A 21612-nucleotide genomic window follows, 5' to 3' on the forward strand; every position below is an offset into this window, starting at 1 on the left:
CCTTGGAAATGCAAGCGTCATTGAGCAGCATCATAGTCATTGTTCAAAACAGCTGTCTTTCTCTGGTCAAGTGAGTGCTCTCTGGTTTTTAATAAAACCTCTGGTTAATATGAACTCAGTTACTTCAAAGCCCATTTGTTCCCAGTCTCTTGCATTTTAAATTATGAGGATTTACTGTATGTGCAAATGCTTTGTAGAGATCCTGGCCGTGAGTTCTGTGCATATCCACTAGCAAGAGTTAATCATGTGGCAACATCTGGATCTACACGATCGGGGCATGTATGAGGTGTAGTCTCAGCTGGGCTACATGAAATCTATGGTCCCTTCCAACTTTGAAAGCTAACTAATTCAACCGACACAGAATGAGCACCTACTTCATGCATGACTCATTGTGTCAAGGAATACAAAAAAATGAAAAATGCATAGAAACTGTCACCTGAAAGCTTACATCTTAGAAGGGAAAGCAGGACAAACTCAATGATATTACACAACAAAATATATGAGTTATAAAATGCTACAGGAATTCAGCAGAGAATGAAGTCACCTGAAAAGAATTCATTGGAGTTAATGTCCTCAGGATGGGCTTTGAAGGAAGGGGTAGGATTTCAATGTGTGGAGATGAGGGAAGGTCTAGAAGGCAAATAACTGGCATAGATAAAAGATGATTGGATTCCCAATAATCCAAGGAATTGCTCCAGGAATTGCTGTTAGTACTGACCCTCCATATCCATGGGTCCCACATCCATGGATTCAACCAACCATGGATCAAAAATACTTGGAAAAAAATTGCATCTGTACTGAACATGTAGACTTTTTTATTGTTATTCCCTAAACAATACAGTATAACAACTATTTACATAGCACTTGCATTGTATTAGGTATTATAAGTAATCTAGAGAAGATTTAAAGTATATGGGAGGGTGTACATAGGTTATATGTCCATACTATGCCATTTTACAGCAGGCACTTGAGCATCTACAGATTTTGATATCCACAGGGGACCTGGAACTCATCCCCCAGATACCAAGGGACCACTGTAGTTTTCTTTAATTTTTATTTCAAGTTTGGGGGTACGTGTGCAGGTTTGTTACATACGTAAACTCGTGTCATGGGGGGTTGTTGTACAGATTATTTTGTCACCCAGCTACTAAGCCCAGTACCCAATAGTTATCTTTTCTGATCCTCTCCCACCTCCCACCCTCCCCCATCAAGTAGACCTCAGTGTCTGTTGTTCCCTTCTTTTTGTTCATGAGTTCTCATCATTTAGCTCCCACTTATAAGTGAGAACATGCAGTATTTGGTTTTCTGTTCCTGCATTAGTTTGCTAAGGATACTAGCCTCCAGCTCCATCCGTGTTCACACAAAAGACATGATCTTGTTCTTTTTTATGGCTGCATAGTATTCCATGGTGTATATGTACCACATTTTCTTTATCCAATCTGTCATTGATGAGCATTTAGGTTGTTTCCAAGTCTTTGCTATTGTGAATAGTACTGCAGCGAACATACATGTGCATGTGTCTATATGGTAGAATGATTTATATTCCTCTGTGTATCTAGCCAGTAGTGGGATTTCTGGTTGAATGGTATTTCTGTTTTCAGTTATTTGAGGAATTGCCACACTTCTTTCCGCAATGGTTGAACTAATTTACATTCCCACCAACAGTGTATAAGTGTTCGTTTTTCTCCACAACCTCATCAATATCTGTTATTTTTTGACTTTTTAAAATAGCCATTCTGACTACTGTGAGATGGTGTCTCATTGTGGTTTTGATTTACATTTCTCTAATGATTTATATTTCTCTAACGAATATCAAATGAATATCAAAGTGTGATATTGAGACTCTTTTCATATGCTTGTTGGCCACGTGTGTCTGTTCATGTCTTTTGCCTACTTTTTAATGGCTTGTTTCTCTCTTGTAAATTTTTTTAAATTCCTTTTAGATGCTGGATATTAGACCTTTGTCAGAGACATAGTTTGCAAATATTTTCTCCCATTCTGTAGGTTGTCTGTTTACTCCGTTGATAGCTTCTTTTGCTGTGCTGTCTGTTTTTTTAAGCCTATCTTAATATATTTTCTTAGTATAAATGAATAAATGCCTTAATCAATATTAGCATAGAGAACACTCAATAAATGGTAGCCACTAGTAGCTTTAGGTGTAGAAGTATTTAAAATTAAGGATTTGCTTGTTGATTTCACATGTACATAATGTAATCATACCTGGGGGCCATTAAGCTCTTTTAAATTCTCTTGATATTCACGAAAAACACATTTATATACCCACACTAACTCAATTTAGATGTGTTAACAAAAAAAAGAAAAAAAGTGAATTTCCCTCCGAGTACTATAAATGGAGCCATTGCTTCCCCTGAATTACTGGGAGAGTCAGCCTGATTCTTGGCCTGGTTGTGTTACTAGAGGCCAGATGCCAGAGTCCCAGAATAGGTCACTTGGCCTTGATATACCTTGTTCATTCCCTTGATAAATGGAAATCACAGCCAGCATCACCTATGACAGAATGAGATAATGTCTGTAAGGCATACTCTACTCCGTGCTAGACCCAGCCCAGCCCCATGCCCGCAGAAGATGACAAACAAATATTTCAAACCTATCTGAGTTCACTGGTACAGGTTAAATCTGAAAGGAAGCCTCATAGAGATTTTTCTTATTTAGTTCATCTGGTGTCAGCTCAAGGTTCCACACTGTCCTTTATAGATGGATTCGCCCCATAGAGTTGGGGGATCACTGAGCTTGCTCTGCGCTTTCTGGTCTTCCCGTAATTGCTCAGGGTCTTTAAATCATCAGCTGATCTTAACAATTAAGGATGAGGGAAAAATTTCAAAGCCTCGCAAACACCCACCCAAGAAGAAACCACAGGAAGTTAGAATGAAATGTTCATTTTCAGGCTAACCAGGAATTTGCAGTGCCAGGCAGAGAATTAACAAGCAATCAATCGGCCAGAGTTGGAACACATTATTTGCAAACCAATTTGAATTTGATGAGGCTGGGTGGATAATTTTGAATGAAATTGGACCTGAATATTTCTAGAACTTAAATGTTTCAGCGAATGTGGTTGCTCAGATATTTATGAAAAAAAATATGGGACATGGGTCTTACTTCCTGTTACAATCCATGACTATCTGAAGCATGCAATGGGCTAAAGAGTGAAGGAGAAAAGTGTCAGAAAAGAGAAATAGATTTTTATTTCATAATAACAAAGAGGAAAATGAAGGTTGGTAGACCTACGGTCAAAATTAGGAGACTGAGATAATCACTCACAAAATGTGTGTGAAGCCCTCAGTTAATGCCAGTTTTTAGTAATAGTACTAAGCTCCAGGAAAAAGGGCTCACTTATTTTTCTCCCTACTCATAAAACCACACAGGTAGAAGAAGTGAGCGGAAAGACCAGAGCCTATTGGAAAAATAAATTAAATTTCAATTATGTATTTTATATATAACAAATGAATGCAAAAATATACCTGCATGTTTATTGCTATAAAAACATACAATATATAAAGAATGTAAGTGTACAAAACTATAAATATAATCTATACATATATATCTATGTATATTATCTGTTTGATAAATTTAATTTACATATGTATTCTATATGTAAAATATTTATATATATCTCTGTGTGTGTTCGTATTTTTAAGGAACATAAATGAGTCACAAGAGGAGTTTGAAGCCTAATTTAGCCATTTGTTTGCAAAAATGTTGCATGATCAATGTCAAATATCTTCTAGTAGGGGCCAATGCTACTTTACAAAACCGTAACTCATTCCATCTGAGCTCCCTTTGGATTCCCCGCTGAGAGGACAGAGGCTGGCCCCTAGTGCCTCTTCTCTAGTGATTCCAGTCAAGGCTGCGGGATAGTGGGAAGGTCTTCCCATGCCCCAAAGCGAGGAACAGACGTGGAGAATACATTTATCTGTGTATTGATTTGTAATACATAAGTCTTCTGAAGTTAGAAGAAGACAGTAAATGAAGATTCTTAATAGAATCCCCAGAATAAATTACGAAGGGCATTTCCTGAAAGCAGCACAGATCAGAGTTCATGTAGCTTCCACGTCCATGAATCCTCTCTGTTTGTGTTTGCAGTAGAAAGAGTGGCTTGGGTTTTTCCAAAGATGCATGATGCTGGTTCACATTCCCAGCAATGTGAAAGACTAGTTTTAAGGAGGGAGATAAATGGCTCAGGCTTGGGAGGCCTGGTCTCCTTCACTCCCCTAAGATCTTCTCACCCACCACATTTTCCACTTACTCAGGGCAGCTTCAATGTTCCAGGAAATCTCCACCCAGCCAAATACTAAGCCACCGAGTCACATCCCACACACGGCATAAAACAACATGCATACGTTACAAAGAAGTAGCCTGACCATATAAATAACACGAGTGAATAAAAATCCCCCAGCCATCAGGCCTCCTGTGACTGTTAATTTTATGTGTCAGCCTGCCTGGGCCATGGTGACCAGATATGTGGATGTTTCTATGAGGGTGTTTTGGGAGGAGATTAACAGTTACATCAGTGGACTTTGAGTAAAGCAGATTGCCCTCATAATGTAGATGGGCCTCACCCAATCAGTTGAAGGCCTGAATAGAACACAAAGAGGGACCTCCCATGAGCAGCGGGGATCCTGTAGCAGTCAGCTTAGGACTGGGACAGCAACACAGGCTTTTCTCTGGGTTTCTAGTCTGCCAGCCCACCCGGCAGATTTTAAATTTGCCAGTCCCTATAGTCACATGGGCCAATTCCTTAAAATAAGTATTTCCCTTTCTCTTTCTCTCTTTACATATATTTATATGTAACTAGAATGGATGCACAGGCACAAGGAAAAGTTATACAATGATACCTGCTACAACACTGTAAGAGCAAAACCATAAACAATACAAACGTGCTTCAATAGGCGATTTGTTAATACATTTGGTTCATCAATAGAATGGATTAATTGCAGCCATTAGAAAGGACAATGGCCATTGATATGGTCTGGCTGTGTCCCCGACCAAATCTCACCTTGAACTGTAATAACCCCCATGTGTCAAGGGCAGGGCCAAGTGGAGAAAATTGAATCATTTGGACAGTTTCTCCCATACTGTTAGTATGTAGTGGTGAATAAGTCTCTTGAGATCTAATGGTTTTATAGACAACAGTTCCCTTCACAAGCTCTCTTGCCTGCTGCCATGTAAGACATGCCTTTGCTCCTCCTTTTCCTTCTGCCATGATTGTGAGGCTTCCCCAATCATGTGAAACTGAGTCCATTAAACAAACCTCTTTTTCTTTATAAATTACCCAGTTTTGGGTATGTCTTTATCAGCAGCATGAAAACAAACTAATATGGCCATCTCTATACATGGAGAAGCAGTCATCATATATCGCTAAGTGAAAAAATTAGGAGTCAGATGCCTCTATATGCATGAAATGTATTTATATGTCATTTTTTGTCTTTAAGTAGGTGAGGTTTGTGATTTTTTAAATGTGTCTCTTTTTGTTTATCTATGCTTTCTAACTTTTTGTTAATAAATATGCATCACACTCATAATAAAATAAGTCAATAAACTTCCTTTATATTAAGTGTTATATAAAAACAGACAAAATCAGCATGGGTTTAATGGAAACAAGGATCTGGCTAGGCTGGGAACTTCACCTGCCAAGCCTTTGCCTGGGACATGAGGTCGGCAGCTGAGGCAGGTTGGGGCAGGTTGAGGATCCTCACCCTATTTTCATATCTTCTTTCTCTCTCTTCCTATACTTATTCCCTCTTCAGGTGCCATAAGCTCCCCTGTCTCAAGGTTTCCACTGATTCAGGGAAAAGTACCTTCATTCACACTGAATGGTCTTTGAAGCAACTTGGACAGAGCTGGAGGACATTATTCTAAGTAAAATAACTCAGGTATGGAAAACCAAATATTGTACGTCCTCACTCATAAGTGGGAGCTAAGCTATGAGGATGCAAAGGCATAAGAATGATATAATGGACTTTGGAGACTCAGAGGGAAAGGTGGGAGGGGGATGAGGGATAAAAGACTATGTATTGGGTACAATGTATACTGCTCAGGTGACGGGTGCACCAAAATCTCAGAAATCACCACTAAAAAAACTTATCCAGGGCCTGGTGTGGTGTCTCATACCTGAAATCCCAGTGCTTTTGGAGGCTGAGGTGGGGGGATTGCTTGAGGCCAGGAGTTCAAGACCAGCCTGCGCAACATAGCAAGACCCTGTCTCTACTAAAAAAAATTTTTTTAAAAATAGCCCAGCATAGTGGACAATACCTGTAGTCCCAGATGCTCAGGAGGCTGAAGTGGTAGGATCACTTGAGCCCAGGAATTACAGGCTGCAATGAGCTATGATTGCACCACTGCACTCCACTCTGGGTGACAGAGTAAGACCCTGTCTTTAAATAATAATAATAATAATAATAATATTAATAATAATAATAGAATTCATCCATGTAACCAAAAACCACTCATACCCCAAAAACTATTGAAATAAAAAAGAAAAAAGTAACGTAAATGGAAATAAAATAATATAAAAACAAAACAGATATAAAAATAAAGCTATGTGAAATCAAAAAAAAATTACAAAGTAAAACAAGGCATACTTGTTAAACTTATTCTGCAGTAAAGTCATTTCAAAGACAACTAATTGTTTGAATCACAAATAGTGTCAATATACACTTCCTGTGCTATCAAAGTTAAAATAAAGTGAGTGAGATCTTCATCCCCCACACCCCGCCGAAAAAAAAGAATCCCTAGGGCAGAGCAACTGGGGAAAGAGCACCCCACTCTGCAGGTCCCACTGGGATAACCTTCTGTTCCTTAATATGTTAGGTGGCTCTGGGCTCCATCATTCATTCATTCACTCTATGTGATGCAGTCCCTCGGGCTGCTGTAACGAAACACCATAACTGAGCAGCTTATAAACAACAGACATCTATTTCTCATGGTAATGGAAGCTGGAAGTTCAAGATCCAGGTGTCAGCAGATTCAGTAATTGGTGAGGACCTGGTTTCTGGTTCATAAACAGCCATCTTCTAGCTGTGTCCTCACATGGCAGAAGGGGTAACCGAGTTCTCTGGGGTCTCTTTTATGAGGGCACTAATTCCATTCATGGGGGCTCCGTCCTCATGACCCAATTACCACCCAAAGACCTCACCTCCTAATATCACCTTAGGAATGAGGAGTTCAACACAGGAATTTGGAGGGAGACACATTCAGACCAGAGTCCAGGAATTTCTGAGAGCACACACAGAACCACATTGGAAAGGGCCACTACGCAGCTACTTGGACATCCAAAGAAATCTCACCATGATGTCTCAATGGGAACATTAGGTTTTAAGGCATTCATTTCTTTCAGAATCGATCTTTCATCTTTTCATGATACCAGAGGTTATAATTAAATCACAATAAACTTTCCTTACAGGTGAAAGTTTCAATATTTCCACCTCTCAAAATCCAAATTAAGTTTTTCCCAACTTTTCTTTCCTAACAATGAGACGACCCATTCTTGGCAAGTGATACCATGTGGAATATCAAGGTGTATATATCTTCTTATGGTGCAAATTCCTAAGACCCTCAGTGTTTGGTTGCCCAGGGAAATGCAGCCTTTAAAGAGTTAACTCCTGCCTGTGGCTCTTCCAGAGAATTCTAAAGCATCCTTGACCACGTGCAGTGGCTCACACCTGCAATCCCAGCGCTTTGGGAGGCAGATCACTTGAGGTCAGGAGTTCGAGACCAGCCTAGCCAACATGGCAAAACCCCATCTCTACTAAAAATACAAAAATTAGTCAGGCGTGGTAGCAGATGCCTGTAATCACAGCTACTCAGGAGGCTGAGGCAGGAGAATCGCTTGAACCCAGGAGGTGAGGTTGCAGCGAGCCAGGATTGGGCAACAGAGCAAGACTCCGTCTCAAAAAAAAAAAAAAAAAGAAAGAAAGAAAAAAGAAGAAGAAAAAAATAAATTTTAAAACATCCAGGGAACAAACTGATTCCTCTTACAGGTTAAATCCCAGACTTTCTTTTACCAGGTCTTGCGCTTTGTGGTGCAGAGGTAGAACATAAAGTCATCAGGGAGAAAACGCAAAGTCAGCAAGTGGTACCAACCTCCCCTTTCTCCCATTCTAAACTTCATGGCAGCCCCTCCCAATGTAGCATTTTCCTACTTTGTCTCTATCTTTCATTGTCAATACCTGTGCTCAGAGCAAAAACAGATTAATCAGTCATTTATAGCATGAAAGAATAAATGCAAAGTGTCACCTCCATCAGAGCATCTGCCTGCTGTGTTTCATCATGGATGGTGATGAGGAGCCCTTCCTCACTTCTGAAGACCTCACCCCCTGTTCTTCTGGAAGGATGGGAGCCTCACACCACCCTTCTCTCATCTCTGAAGAAGGACCTCAGATTACATTCAAGAGGTAAGAGAGGAAAAACATGGATTTCAATATAAAAGTTGTGACTAATGGTTTTCGTAATCAGTTTCCCTGATATTAGTCATGGAGTCTGAATCATATTTCCATGGGAATCCAAGTCAGCTGATTCCTGTAGGCTATGTTTTTATTTTATAGCTAGTTGTTATAATAGCATTGCATAAGCAAAAAGGAATAACCAGAGAAGGTGGGGCATGAACGTGAAGAAAAATCCCATTTTATGCTCTAAAACATCAGCAGAAGCTCTGATTCTCCCTTGAGTTTCCCATTTAAAAAAAATGTTCTTTTGCATGTGAAGCCTGATGTGCAGAGAGAGATTACACCGTATACTGAATAACACTTTAAGGAGTATTACGTATTAGCTGAGGGTTGGAACTTGGGAAGGGCAGGCACCATGGCTTCTATATGCCCCCTTGCCAGCAAGGTGGCAGCACCAGGTGGACTGGAGGAAATGTGGCACTAAGAGGCTTTCCCATTTCAACACGGGAAGCTGAGAAACGCAAAGCCATCATAATACATCAGGACCCTAAGAAGCAACCAGGACTCTTCAAGCCTCAGGGAGATTCCGGGGAAACTGTAGTTGGCACTGATATTGTTTGGCTCTGTGTCCCCACCCAAATCTCATCTTAAATTGTAACCCCCATGTGTGGAGGGAGAGGCCTGGTGGGAGGTGATTGGATCATAGGTATGGTTTCCCCCATGCTGTTCTCATGAGAATGAGGGAGTTCTCAGGAGATCTAATGGTTTAAAAGTAGCAGTTTCCCCTGAACTCTCTCTCTCCTGATGCCTTGTGAAGAAGGTGCCTGCCTCCCCTTCACTTTCTGCCATGATTTTAAGTTTCCTGAGGCCTCCCCAGCCATGCAGAACTGTAGGTCGATTAAACCTCTATTCCTTATAAATTACCCAGTCGCAGGCATTTCTTTATAGCAGTGTGAGAACGGACTAATACAGGCACCACTATCTAAAGAGCAAGAAATGCTTTGGAAACAAAGTCACCTCTGCTATGATATTAGCACATATGGTTGACCCTCATTCTGTGTGTATTGAAATTGAATTTAATTAAGTTGCCCATTTTCAACAGTTTTCTGGGCTGACTTGGCCACCTATATTTCAAAAGGATGTAGAAAATGAACAAGACCTTGGATGGATTTTTCAGGGTGCAAGGAAATTTCATTCAAGCACTAAGTACTATTTTCCACAGAGGCACTTTGAGGCTGCCTTGGTGGGGTGGGAGAGGCTGAGCAGGTAAAGCTCTGGCCACGGTCCCTTTCCTTGGAACCCACACCCAGCATCAACCAGAAGCTCCCCGTGGTTAGACACGCTGGAATTGCAGTACATTTTTTGTTTGAATCAGAACTGCTGAAAGTTTGAAAGCCACCAGCCTATAGTGTCCCTGGATATTTCCTTTACAGTTCTATGTTTATTCATTTTCATGGACTGTTCACCTCCCAGCTTCTCCTGATGCCACTGTAAGGGATGAACATGGGGAAAGAAAGGACAGCAGCATTGGGAGATGTTTTGGTTGAACTGTGTCCTCTTCCCCAAAAAAGTTATGTTGGGGTCATGACCCATTCAAAAGTTGAACTTATTTGGAGATGGAGTCTTTACAGAGGAAATCAGGTTTACATGAGGTCACTCGTGGCCCTAATCCAGTGTGACTGGTGCCCTTATGAAAAGGAGAAACCTAGCTAGGCGCAGTGGCTCACGCCTGTAATCCCAGCGCTTTGGGAGGGCTGAGGTGGGTGGATCACGAGGTCAGGAGTTCCAGACCAGCCTGGCCAACATGATGAAACCCCATCTCTACTAAAAATACAAAAATTAGCTGGGCATGGTGGCACATGCCTGTAATCACAGCTACTCAGGAGGCTGAGGCAAGAGAATTGCTTGAACCCGGGAGGCAGAGGTTGCAGTGAGCCGAGATCATGCCACTGCACTCCAGCCTGGTGACAGAGCTAGACTCCGTCTCAAAAAAAAAAAAAAAAAAAAAAAAACAGGGGTGTGTGTGGAAATCTGGTCACTGATGCACACACAGGGAGAGTGTCATGTGAACAAGAAGGCAGAGAGTGAAGTGATGCGTCTGCAAGCCAAGGACCTTCCAGGATGCTGGCAACCACCGTGATCTGTTCCTGGAATAGATCCTGGTGGCCGCTGACAACGGTAGCCATGGAAGAGAGATCTGGAATGGATCCTCCCTCACAGCCTGGAAAAGGAACCACTTTGATCTTAGACTTCTGGCCTCCAGAACTGTGAGACGATGAAGTTCTGTTGTTGAAGCCCCCAGTCCGTGGTACTCCATTACAGCAACCTGAGCAAATTACTACAGGGCCAAAGGCAGGAAAGACATTGGTGACTGTTTATTACAGTGTTATCTCTCGAGCTGGGCCGTGTAGAAAGTGATGCTAACAAAAAAGTGAAGTTTGAGTTTTTCTTTCATATAAAAACAATTCCCCAAGTAGGCTAAGTGAACCTGTCTACCGGGGTCCACCAGGATTGCACAGTGGAGCACACCCACAAACAACAAACAAGGCGGGCATGTTCCCACGAGGTCAAACCCCTGCTGCCCTCACCAGCCCGCTTGGCCTGGACATTGCTGGGCAGTAATGACACATGCTCTGAATGGCCGCTAGGCGAGCACTGATCCCACCAGATTCTCCGGGAGCTCTGGTTTTGACATCAGCACCTGTCTTAGAAGAGTCCTGGATTCTTCCCTGCAGAGGAATTTGGAAAGACTCACCTGCTCCTTAGTGGATGGCCTTAAAAAACCTTTGAGGTGGTAACCCTGCCTCCTTCTCCGGCGCTTTTCTCACCTCTTCTGGGTCACATTCCATGTTTTCCCCCGCAGTGCCTGCCACATCTCTCCTACTTCCTGACCTTTTTGCAGGTGGCTTCTCTCTCCTGGAACCCCCTTTCCCCTCCTCCCTGCCACCCATCTGGCTAAGTGCTGCTTGTCCTTTGCATCTCAGGTGTCTCCTCGAGGAAGCTCCTCTGACCATCCAAGATGAGCTAAGGTCTCCCTTCCTTGAGCCGCCGTGGCACCCTGTGCTGGCTGCCCAAAAAAGCACTTGTCCTACAGTATGGAAAGTGCCTGTCTGCCCTCTGCACCCCGTGCATCTTGGTATAGGACCCATGCCTGGCTCACTGTGGGCCCCCAGTGATCAGTGCTTACGTAGCACAGAGTCACCTCTGGAGGCACTTTATCACATAATTGAATGGGGCAAATGTCATTGTTAGAGTAAGCTATTAAAAGGCTGGTTAGAAGATAATCAGAGTCTCAAATAAGATAATGGCAGGGATGATAGGCAGCAATCGATCCATAGGGAGAGATGTTTAGGAAATAGAATTGTCAACATTTAGCGACAGGACATGTGGGGTGATGGAGAATAAAGACTCAAAGTTTTCCAGATTTCGTGATTTGGGTCAGCCCATGGTATATAAAACAAATGAGTGAGTGAACGAATGAATAAATGAAGAGATGAATCCTCCCCATAATGCTCCATTCTCTGGTGGCCAGTGGGGAGGTGAGAGTTGCTATTGGCCTAGGAGGTAGATTATCTGGACTCCAGACCTCTCTCTGCCATAGGTGTGTTTTTGAGCTATGGGCAAGTCGTTGATAATATCTGAGCTCAGTTTCTTTATTTGGAAAATGCAAGGGTTGGGTGAGTTGTTGCCTGAGGTTCCTTTGAGCCCCATCATCCTCTCTCTTTCTCCCCTGCTTGCGGAGTGATTTGGGTTCCTATTTAACTTAAGTGCAATGGACATAGCTCTTCTCAAAGGGTACTTGGGAATCTTCTAGGATACAAGCATTTTCAAGCAGAATTGGAGCATCCCATAGATGCAGAATGTGATATACATTTTTGCAATTAGATACTTTGGGAAACTTGGCTCTGAGGGCAGAGCTGATCTAAAACCCAGCACTCAGCAACATCAATTGCCACCTTGGGCTTACAAAGAAGAGAATCTGCAACTAGTAACAGTAATTTTAAAATAACCACTCTGAATAGATTTGTGTACACATCTGCTTTTCCTGAAGGGACCTGAGATGTGTCCTCAGAGAAAGACACCAGCACTTAGCCAGCACCACTCACTCCGAAGAACGTCACAGCAGCAATGGATGGTGGGAGAAAAGTCTGCCGTGGGTTTGCAGTGTCTTTTTCAGACCATCCCACAGAAACTTCTGCTCCTAAGTCCTAGCAGGGGAGCATGTGTTTGCAAGGTCCATCATCCTCTTTTCTCTTATAAGAAGGCTGAATTGAAACCTGCACAGCAGTGGGGCACAATGGCTCATGCCTGTACTCCCAGCAATTTGTGGGGCTGAGGAGGCAGGATCTCTTGAGCCCAGGAGTTTGAGATCAGCCTGGGCAATATAGCAAGACTCTGTCTCTATGAAAACGTTTTTAAAAATTAGCTGGGGATGGTGGCACATGCCTGTGGTCCCAGTTACTTGGAACGCTGAGGCAGGAGGATTACTTGAGCCCAGGAGACCAGCCTGTCTCTACAAAAAATGAAAAAAAAATAGCTGGGCATGGTGGTGCATGCCTGTCGTCCCAGCTACTTAGGGGACTTAAGGTGGGAGGGTCACTTGCGCCTGAGTTTGAGGCTGTGATTGCATTCATTTTAGTCTGGGTAAGAGAGCAAGACCCTAATAAAAGTTTTTTTTTTTTTTTTTTTTTAAAGAAAGGAACCTGCACAGTGAGGTGCTCCATCACAGCCACACAACTCTGTCAACACAAACCAGCCTACTTAAGTCTCTTATTCTCCATATGTCAGACCCAGCATGGAAAGACACCCCTAGATAGGGGGAAATGGAACCAAACAAGGAGCCACACAGATGGGCAAGAGACTGCAGGGTTGCAAGGCAAGGCCTTTGCCACATTGACCAGATGGTAGTTTCCAGGAGGAGAAAGATCTGATTTGAAGACAAGAAGGAGAAAGTGACCTCTTAAATTTGGGAATTGAAGACAATAAAAGAGATGTTAAATTATCTGCATTCTTGTAGAAATACAGTTCAGTGAAACAGTTAAGATCAAGAGCTGTGCCAACTAGGGTGGCTCACACCTATAATCCCAGCAACTCGGGAGGCCGAGGTAGATTTGCTTAAGTCTAGGAGTTCAAGCCTGCCGTGAACTATTACCATGTCACTGCACTCCAGCCTGGGTGACAGAGCGAGACCCCCAAGTCTAAACAAAACAAAAAAAAGGATCAAGGGTTCTGAAATTCATATCAAGGTTTAACCTCTGTTGACCTCTATAACCTTGCACAAGAGACTCAACATCTCTCCAAGCTGCATGTTCTCACCTGCAAAGCATGAGAAACAACAGGAACAATCTCCTAGGGATGTTGCAAGAATCAAAAAAGCTAAGGATGGTCGAAGTGCTTACAACTATTGACCCCCATAAATCCTCAATCAGGGCAAGGAATGATCATCAGTCAAGGGGCATACACAAGTAAGAACAGAATCATCTTTAACTTGAAATTCCTCTTTTTAAATGGGAAACAGTATATACTTTTCTGGGTTATTGATTGTGATTTCTACATTTTCAGACCCCAAAATCAGATCAAGTGCTTTCTGAAGTTCACATTACTTCTGAAACAATGGAACAAAGCATTTTAAATAAATGCAACTCAGACAATTCAGAACATACGGTCGTCATAATGTGTGTCCGTGTTGAACTATCCCTGAAAAGAGCATGGAGCACTAAACATTTAACAGTAAATGAATTACTCACAATCACATGAAAATATATAAACCAAGAAACAGTCTTGCATTGAACACCATCAGTGCCTTAAATTTAACTACTGGGGCCAACCTCTTGCGAACAGACAGATTTGCATCTTTTTTGTCTTACCTGCCTAGTACAAGGCAACAGGGTATAACTCAAGCCAGAGATTTATTTTGAATAAAACAATAACGAAAACTTGCTATCATAATCATTTCAGAAGGGGTGGCCCACCGCAACAGAATTCCCAGCTTTCTAGGTCACCCATTGTTCTTGGAGAGGTGGTGACCTTTACTGCATTTTGGAAAGAACAAGAAGTGTCCTCAGTGCCAATTCTCAGACATGACAAAAACACTAGAAGCAGTTTGTCAAGAGAAAAACACACCATGACATAAACATTTATAGATAAAGTTTTTGCTAAGGTTTAATATTATTCTAAACATATTTCAAGGGTTTCTTTTAAAATGTATGTTTGGGGGGATTTCTTTTCACTGATGTGTGGGGAGGCTGAGCTCCATGCTCACCTACAAGGGAAGAGAAGGAAAAGTACACTCTTCAACTTTCAGAACACAATAATAAAGCTTCGAGCACGGAATAAATATTGAAACGAATTTTCACACTGGGAAATCTACTCACAATAAGTAAGTAGGATGGAGAAGGAAATGAAAGGGCCCCATTTTTCAGCTTCAACACAGTACGTACAAATCCTCAGGCTCACCAGATGAATCTTTGTGCAGACTGTGTCGCTTGGGTGTTAGCATGGAGATGACAGAGAGTGATTTTCAAAGAATATGTACAGCCTCTGCAGCCTAAATTGAGTGGAATAAGATCTGAGTGAAAAGCAAGCACAGTCAATAATAGCCAGGGCCGGCCATCGAAAGCTTCTCAGAGGAGAACCCAGCGGTGAGTAAGAAGTAGAGAACACTCTTACCTCGCTTAATTCCCCAGACCACGTTCCAGCCATCTGCTGTGGAATTACATTCAAAACTAAAGTAGGTCATAGAATTGTTAATGAGAACACAGGAACTTCAGGGTTCTAGAGATCTATCCTTCAGTTTCTTCTTTTGGAAAATGAGAGGGCTCTTAAGTGCTCCCCTCAGAGGATTTTTGCAGGGATTGAATGAGCGAGTCTGTACAAAGCACTGGGAATAGTGCCCGGCACAGAGCAGGAGGCTCTCCAGGGTGAGCGCTCTGTTTGCCCTCATGGCTTTCATTGCCACCCTGATTGCTGTTCTTCACCTCTCCTGGCCTCCTGTCTGCAGAGGGCTCAGTGACAGCCACAGCCAGAGGTTCCTAGACTTTTCTTTCTTTTTCTTTTTTTTTTTGTTTTTTTGTTTTGAGATGGAGTTTTGCTCTTGTTGCCCAGGCTGGAGTGCAATGGCACAATCTCGGCTCACCTCAACCTCTGCCTCCCAGGTTCAAGTGATTCTCCTGCCTCAGCCTCCTGAGTAGCTGGGATTACAGGTGCATGCCACCACGCCAGGCTAATTTTGTATTTTTTTAGTAGAGACAGGGTTTCTCCATGTTGGTCAGGCTGGTCTCGAACTCCTGACCTCAGGTGATCTGCCTGCCTCAGCCTCCCAAAGTGCTGGGATTACAGGCGTGAGCCACCATGCCTGGCCCATAAATTCACTTTTCAAAATAGCTAGGGTTCTTTTATTTCTTCAAAGCCAACTTTGTGTAGACTACATTAGCACATATAGGTAAACTGAAAACCCCACTGAGGAATGAGAGGTAGACTTGGTCATAAATGTCAGGGGGTACTGGAAGGCCCTGCGAGAGCTTCAGCAGGAAGGATCTGCCAAACCCAAGTCGATGAGGAAACCTAGCTATCATCATGGAAGTCAAGAAGATTTAATTAGGAATCCACACTGATTTAGCAGGACGCTGATCATGGCAGTCTCTACAAAATGGATCTGAAAATGGCTCTTCGTGTTTTACACCCCCGTTCCCACCCCCAGATGTCTACTGTGAAAACTGCCACTTTCCACCATCATTTGTAACACCTGGATTATCAGACGCTATCTTTTGTGAAAAGCAGCCTATATTTATTTCGGCTGAGTTTGGAAAATTTCTGGTGAAGAACTTTATCAATGTTGTCACCAGTATACCTTATCACCTTCAAGCAAATTGCCAGGCCAATAGGGTGGGGTAGATTACCCAGGAGCCCTCCAGCTGAGGAGCTCTAAAGTTGGAGGAGACTGGCCAACAAGACTCACCAAATTCTTATCACACGCTTTGTTAGTAGCAAAGAACCAGCGTGTTGAAATGCTGTTACGATTCATGACTCACCTTCACAGCCTCCATTCAGACCTTGAGAAACGCTTCCAAAAAGTGCAGGAATGATTTCTGAAGGCTGCTCTGGCTATACTTTTTTGTTCGTGTCTACCAAGAGTCTTTTCCAAGCCGCATTGCGTTTGTTATTGAACAAGAATTCCCTGTGTTCCTCAAGTTCCCATGAACAAACAAAGCCCCCATAGCATTGTCAGGGGAACCTACAGAAAAGATCACAGCAGTGGTACTTATGAAGCGACTCTTCTAGAACCAACTGATATTGACTATTGAGCTTCTCCCGAGAACGTCATCAAGGCCACGAAAGGAACAAACAAAAAGAACTCTTTTATTTCTGGTCATAGCGACTGCAGCACTGGAACAACCTGACATACATACACCCACTTGAAAACATTTTGTAATTTGTCCAGTTAAAGATTCCACTTCTTACGTTTTTTAGGTGTGCCCAGCTGAGCCACTTACTCTAACAATATTTTTATGGTTTCATATAACCATCCCCTATCACAAAGGTGTTGCTTGAATTTCAGTACAGGTATTCGGGCATGTAAAACACAGAAAGAGAATTGCCAATCTTCCTGTACACTCCAGGCATCAGCACCTTGAGAGAAGAGCTCATTAGCAAGAAGAGAGGAAAATCCAATTTCCAACATGTAGTCTTTTGGCTGCAAATGTTGATAGCAATTTCAGTCATTAGTCTCTTTCATAAGTGCTGAAATCATTATAGTAACAGAATGGCCAACGGGCAACCTCACCTCAGGCTCATTCTTGCAACCACTACCTAAGCCTGATGATTTCTCTTTCAAAATAATTACAGGAGCAGCCATGCTGGCCATGAGGAAAGATGGGATCTTACACACTCACTCTTTAACCTGGGCCAAGAAAGAGTCTGTTTTATTATTCTTTTCTGTTAGGATCAAGGAATATGGTTTTTTGTATGTTTGTTTCTGCAACATAGAATCCCCATTGGCTTTTAGAAGAATTATTTGCTCATAAAGGGAAGGAACAGGGTAGGAGCAAACAACGTTTTGTTTTTTATTTTTGGTTGGCAATATCTTTCTAGCAGATTTTGCAAACTTACAGACATGCCTGTGAGAGCCAATATCGTGTGATGGTTAAGAGTGGGTTTTGTTTTGTTTTGTTGTTGTTGTTTGAGACGGAGTCTCGCTCTGTCGCCCAGGCTGGAGTGCAGTGATGTGATCTCCGCTCACTGCAACCTCCGCCTCCCGGGTTCAAGTGATTCTCCTGCCTCAGCCTCCCAAGTAGCTGGGATTACAGGTGCCCGCCACCACGCCTGGCTAATTTTTGTATTTTTAGTAGAGACAGGGTTTCACTGTGTTGGCCAGGCTGGTCTCGAACTCCTGACCTCATGATCCGCCCACCTTGGCCTGCTGGGAATACAAGTGTAAGCCACCACGTCCATCCAAGAGTGGGCTTTTTAGAGTCAGCCAGCCCTAGGTTTGAGTTCAGGTTCTCCCCATAATAGTTGCATCTTCTTGGGCAAGTGATTTAATGCTTCTGCACCTCCCTTTTCTGAACTGTGAAATTAGTATACAGTAGACCCTCATTCATAATGTTGTGAAGATTCAATAAGTTATGCATAGCACCTGGTACATGACGAGCACTCAGTAAACAGCAGCTTTTATCACTGTTATATTTATAACAGCTTCCGTCGTTCCTGTGGCAACAGCTGCTCAGATCAGAAATCTACTGCTTCTCTGATCTTTATGCGGGGATGGGAGTCTTCTCACCCGACACCTCTAGAGGGCAGCAATGCGCAGTGACCTTCGACTCTCCCTAATGGGAAATGAAGTCTACTGAGCTCTTCAGGGAAGTTTACTAGGAGTTTTGATTTGTTCTGTTTGAGATACCAAGACAAACAAACCTGTATGACACAATTAATGTCATAGCCTTGGGGATATAGGTGGCATTTCAACAACGACAAAAATGTAACATTAACAATAATATAATTAGAGTACCATAATTGAGGGTCTGCTCTGCAACAAGTATGATACTACATCATCGCTAGTCCCCACAACAACCCTGCAAGGTTGACATGCTAACCCTCATTTTACATGTGTAGACACCGAGATTCCTAGATGTGAAGGAATTTTCTTTTTATAAGGATATTCTTGATGCCAAAAAAAGAATGTGACCAGGCACAGTGGCTCACACCTGTAATCCCAGCACTTTGGGAGGCCCAGGCGGGCAGATCACCTGAGATCAGGAGTTTGAGACCAGCCTGGTCCAACATGATGAAACACTGTCTCTACTAAAAACACACAAAAATTAGCCAGATGAAACCCCGTCTCTACTAAAAAAATACAAAAATTAGCCAGTCGTTGTGGTGGGCCCCTGTAATCCCAGCTACTCAGAACGCTGAGGCAGAAGAATTGCTTGAATCTGGGAGGCAGAGGTTGCAGTGAGCTGAGATCACGCCATTGCACTCCAGCCTGGACAAGAGAGCGAGACTCCGTCTCAAGAAAAAAACAAAACAAAACAAAAGACTGGAATGTAGGTCTGTCTGATTTAAAAACTCGTGTTCTTTCTGTTCCACTGCATTGGCGGTAGAGTTTACCAGTTGTCTTATGTTAAGTTGCACCACAGTGACAAGCAACCCCAAACCCTGGTGGCCTGCAGTCACAGAGGGTTATCCTCACTCATGCTGTGTGCCATGGATCTGACGATCCAGCTCTGCTCTGTGCGTTCTCGATTCCAGGAGCCAGCTGGAAGAGCAGCTACATCTGAGACTTAACTATTCTGATGGCAGAGAGAAAATACCAATAAGGGAGGCCCCTGCTGACTCTTGGTCAAGTCTTCTATTCATTCAGTCCTTTAAAAATACATTTATTAAGCCACTGTATGTACTACCACAGTCCCTCCTCTTATGTAGCTTACAGTCTTATGCAAATAATCAACTTGTTAAACCTATAAGGTAAGTACATTAAAAGAAAGTAACACTAGATCATGAGGATGCATCATGGAAGAATTTCATCTGGTCTTGGTGGGCAGGGAAATAGCATCAAAGAAGACTTCTCCAGAAAAGTGTCCTTTGAACTAAGATCTAAAGGATGTATAAGAATCAATTATGCAAAGGAAGCCAAGAAGGCAGAGAATTGCGTGTGCAAAGGTCCTGTGGCAGGGAGAGGTTGATTCATTCAGGGCACTGGAAAAGAAAAGGCAGGATCATGGGAGTAAAGTGAACAAGTGGTGGGAAATGGTGTTGGGGAAGCTTTATGGGCCAAGGTTGGCCATTTCCTACATACCTGGGAAGCTGTTGAAAGATTTTAAGTCATTCAACAATATTTACTTTCCTAGATGGGGAAAATATTACCTTCTAGGTCAGCCAACCTCGTAAGTAGTGATGAATTAATTACTAAAAGTGGACTCTAGTAATGGCATCTGATGGAGACATTTTGTCAGGCAGTATTAATACTTCCTCAACATAATTACTGAGCCATTGAGAAGAAATATATGTGCTGCTGGGATAAGGCTGTATTCCTCACGTAACTTTAGAAAGAAGGGAGAATGTAAAAGATCATTTGAAAGAGGCTGAAATGTAGATGGTTTCATCAATTACTTGATGGAACTTCAATCCCTTTTTTTCAGAGTTGGATCACAATGTATATAAAACAGTGCCCTGTGAAGAGGGAATTTTTGTAATTGAGTCACACACCTGCTGTTCTTTCTAGGAGCCAATCGGCTCTATGGGAATAGAGTAAAAAAGATACGTGCTACCAGTTTGATATTGGAAATTTTGTGAAGTCTAATCTAAAATAGGCTTCAAATTCTCCCCTACTCCAAACACACCCCTGCTACGACCCATGATTCCACCTGATAAAGATTAGAGAGTTAAACAGAAACATATTTTCATTCTTTCTTCCAAATACCAACACCTGGACCCTTCCATGAATTTATCTATTTGTAGGGTAAGGCAATCACTTCCCATAATCTTACAAAGCGGCTGTTCCAAGACATTAATTGCCCTGTCATTTATATGTCTCAAAAGGGTGCCATTTGACAGTGGCACACACTTGAATTTGTTTGCTGTGTCAGACTGTGTTCCACTGGTTACCACTTTGCAGCAGGTTTTCTAGATGACTTTCATGGGTTTGTAATACACAAGTGCTATTAAAAAGTTCCCTATAAGAGAATCTCTGAGAGTCATCATCATTAACCAGCCCCATCGCAATCAATACACTACCCCCATTGTGTACAGAAGTCTTGAGAATTTACATCAACTCGCAGTTTCTAATCCCAAGCTTCAGTCTTGCCATCAGCTGAGAAATAAATGCATACACATACACATAATGTTTCTTTGCATTAATAATGGAAAATGACTAATGCTCACAAGCAACCGTTTGGAATCAAGACATGCTTCCTGTTCAAACCATCATATGTTCACTCAGCTTTGTCGGCCAATGATAGAGCAATTTTGAGGGTTTTATTCCGTTAGCTGACAGCTCCCCAGACAGACTACACAGCCATCTGAAGTTTCCAAATAAACTAGCAGACCGTTCTTGAATGGGTTGTTCACATTTCTTTCTTTCTTTGGATTCAGAATGAGAATGGCTTTCCCATGACTTGCTTTGAGGGCTAGTTTGAGCTATACTTCCTCAGGGCTACAAATGTCCACTATCGTGAAGTTCATCACACCCAAAACCTCAGTCGAGGGAAAGGGACTGGAGAAAGACTTTGCTGACTGATGAGCAAAACTTAGATCCGTGTCAGGGAAACAGATGGCATCACCACAGTCAAAACCTCCCCTCTATAATCACTCATCTGAGTAAATATACAAGAGTCAGTAGCAGCAGACACCTTTGCAGAATTTACAGATGGGAAACTCAAGGAGAAGGTTCAGTAATGTGTTTGATGTCCCACATTGACAGGGTTTAATGCTAGGACTGTCACCTAGGAGTCTGTGTACATAATTCATTTCTTAATTACCTACATTCTCTGAGCTTTAATTTCTTCATCTCTAAAATAAAAGCAGTAAAATTGAACCTAGTGATAACTTGATAAGAAGTAATGATAGGATTCAGTAAAAGCCTCAGCGCAGCATGTGGTGCACCATGAGCAAGCAATCCACATTAAATCCCTTCCATTCATTATAAAAAAGGATTCATATCACACATCTTCCAGAACAGGTGCAGTCTGAAGTGATATTGCTTGCTTCAATTATA

This window comes from Gorilla gorilla, chromosome 8, assembly GCF_029281585.2.
Source record: "Gorilla gorilla gorilla isolate KB3781 chromosome 8, NHGRI_mGorGor1-v2.1_pri, whole genome shotgun sequence".
Classification (NCBI taxonomy): Eukaryota; Metazoa; Chordata; class Mammalia; order Primates; family Hominidae; genus Gorilla; species Gorilla gorilla.